This window comes from Equus quagga, chromosome 4 (genome assembly GCF_021613505.1).
Source record: "Equus quagga isolate Etosha38 chromosome 4, UCLA_HA_Equagga_1.0, whole genome shotgun sequence".
Taxonomy (NCBI): domain Eukaryota; kingdom Metazoa; phylum Chordata; class Mammalia; order Perissodactyla; family Equidae; genus Equus; species Equus quagga.
In genome coordinates, this window is record NC_060270.1 from 70,737,834 (window position 1) to 70,740,502 (window position 2,669).

Here is a 2,669-nt window from a genome sequence, read left to right on the forward strand (position 1 = left end):
GCTATCCTGTGCCACCTTAGAAGAGAGTGGGTTTACAGAGTTCACGTGAGGTGTAGCAAAAAGGGCCACGGCCTTGGGCCTGCGTCTTGCTTTGAGTCCTGGCTTTGCCCCCAACCAGCCTGTGACCCTGGGCGGCGTCGGCATCCTGGTTTATAAAAGGAGGGACTGGCTCTGCAGCCACAGCTTCCTACGGTGCCTGGCCCGGCCTGAAGCCTAGGCCGCTCGATTGCTGAACAAGGGGCTGCAGGTGCCCGAGTCTGGGGGCCAGCAGGGCCAGTGAGAGGGGCTAGAGGCCTGCTTCTCCTCATCCTGCATCCACCGAGCATCCACAGGGCTCGCCCAGGAGGCCCAGAGGAATAAATGCATGCAGAGGAAGGGGCAGCCTGGGTGGGGACAGAGTCCAGAAATCCCAGCTGTTCACGAGCCCGTGGGCAGAGGTCAGTCCTCAGAGATCAGGTCTGACCCAAGGGCCACCTGGGCTGTGGCTGTGTGCACAGCTGTTGAGGTCGTTGTTGAGGTCACTGTACATGCCAGGAGGACTGGAGCTGGGGAAACCATTGATTGCTAGTGACCGCTGACCTCACGGTGACCACAAGGGGGGCAGCTTAGCACGTATCTGCCACTCCATTACCATCAACCTTTGTTCATCAGCACACATTTATTGAGCACCTACTATGTACCAGGCTCTGTTCTAGGCCCTGGAAACAGCAATGGATAAAAATCCCTGCCTTTATGTTCCAGTGAGCCACACAGACAACACACAAGGAAGAAGTAATAATGTCGAGCAGGTACAACGAGGACAACAGCTGCTGTGGGACAAGGGATCGAAAGTGCTGGGTGAGGGGAGTGGCTGCTTTCCTAAACAGCGTGGCCAAGGCAGGCTGACACTGAGGCTGCCGGAGCACAGACCTGAACAGAGTGAGGGAGGGAGCCAAGTGAAAGTCAGGAGAAGGCAAAGGCCCTGGGGCAGGAGCCTGCCTGGCAGGTTGGAGCAGGGGATGGGGAGGGAGAGGCGGAGAGGAAATGAGAGAGGTGGGGAGGGTCTGGACTGTGTGGGGCCTCAGAGGAAGGACTGAGGTTTCTCCGCCTTCACAGAAAAGCTTTCCTCCTCTTCACTCTGCTGTTGGAACCACCGTCTCTCGGCCGTGGGAAGCAGCCTGCCTGGAGAGGACTTCTCATGGTGGCCTCTGGCCACACACAGGCGTGTACTGACCGTCCGCAGGCTGGGACTGACGTCGAGGTGCCCTGGGGCCTCCCCGGGAGACCCAAAGGCATAGCCCTTGGGAGTGCTGCCTTTGAGAGGCGCTGCCATGGAACATGCACGGGACCTCCAACAGGCAGAGGGCCGGTTCGCCTCCACCTCTGCTCCACGCACCTCATGCCTCGGTGTAGGGATCAGCTTCATGGAACTGCAGCCTGTTCTTTCCCACCTCCAGAGGTTTGCACGTGCGGGCGCCTCTGCCTGCAGTACCCGGAGCCCCTTCGTCTGGCTTCTTCGGGCCTCGCTTCCCTAGGAAACTCGCCCCCTCTGCTCCCTGTCTGTGCTGCTGCAGCTCCCTGGCTCCCTCTGCCATGGTGTTGAGTCACTCTGTCAGGTGATTTCCCGGTTTCTTTGTCCCCCATCGTGTCTATTTCACTCCCTTGTACACAAGCCCCTGGTGTTATTGCTGCTGCGTGAGAAGATCTCAAGAAATTCTGGCTGAACAGCAGGGGTAAAGGAAGGTGGTTGTTGGCTCCCTGGTTCTGGTGACAGGATTGGGGGGTCAGTGAAACAGGAGATGGGGACAGGAAGCAGTGTACTCAGGCCATGGAAGTTAGGGGGAGAATAAAAGGAAGCTAGAACCAGAGGGAGCCGGAGGGAGTCTGCAGGCCCGCAACTTCCCAGCCAAGCATCGTGTATCTTCAGTTTACGGTCATGCACCGCATAACGACATTTCGGTCAGCAACAAACTGCATATACAACAGTGATCCCGTAAGATTAGCAGCACATAGTCCAGGTGTGTAGTAGGCTATGCCATCTAGGTTTGTGTAAGTGCTCTCTATGATGTTTGCACAACGACAAAATCGCCTAATGATGCATCTCTCCAAATGTATTCTCATTATTAAGTAACGCATGACTGACCTTGTGCTGGGACCTGAGTTCCCGGGGCACTGTCACTGGCTGTCCCAGACATTTAAAGCCATGGCTTGTCCACCTGGGGAGAATGCACATCTCCATGTGCCAGACAGGTAGCATGTGGGTCCCTTTACGTCTAGCCACATGTCATCCTCACAACAACACTACAATGTGGAAATTCTTATCTTTGCTTCACAGATGAGCACCTGCCTTCTAGAAGGGTGAAGTGCTTGCCCACAGTCACACCCAGCACTGGCTGAGTTTCACAGGGCAGAATCAGCTGCAAAGACGATGGTCTCTTCTCTCTCCTCTGGCTCCCAGACTCCCTGTTAAGACCAGGCCAGGACTGAGGCACCATTGCAAAGGTGGCAACCGACAAAACAGAAACCAGTTTAAGAGGCAACACGTTTATTTGGGATCAAAGAATTGCAATTTGAGGAGCACGGATTCAGGTAGAAACCCAAATAGTGTCCTGCTTACAGGAGAGGGGCTCAGGGTTTTTATGGGAAAAAGGGAGGAGAGGTGCGTTATAGGAAGGAGGAGTTCATTGGTG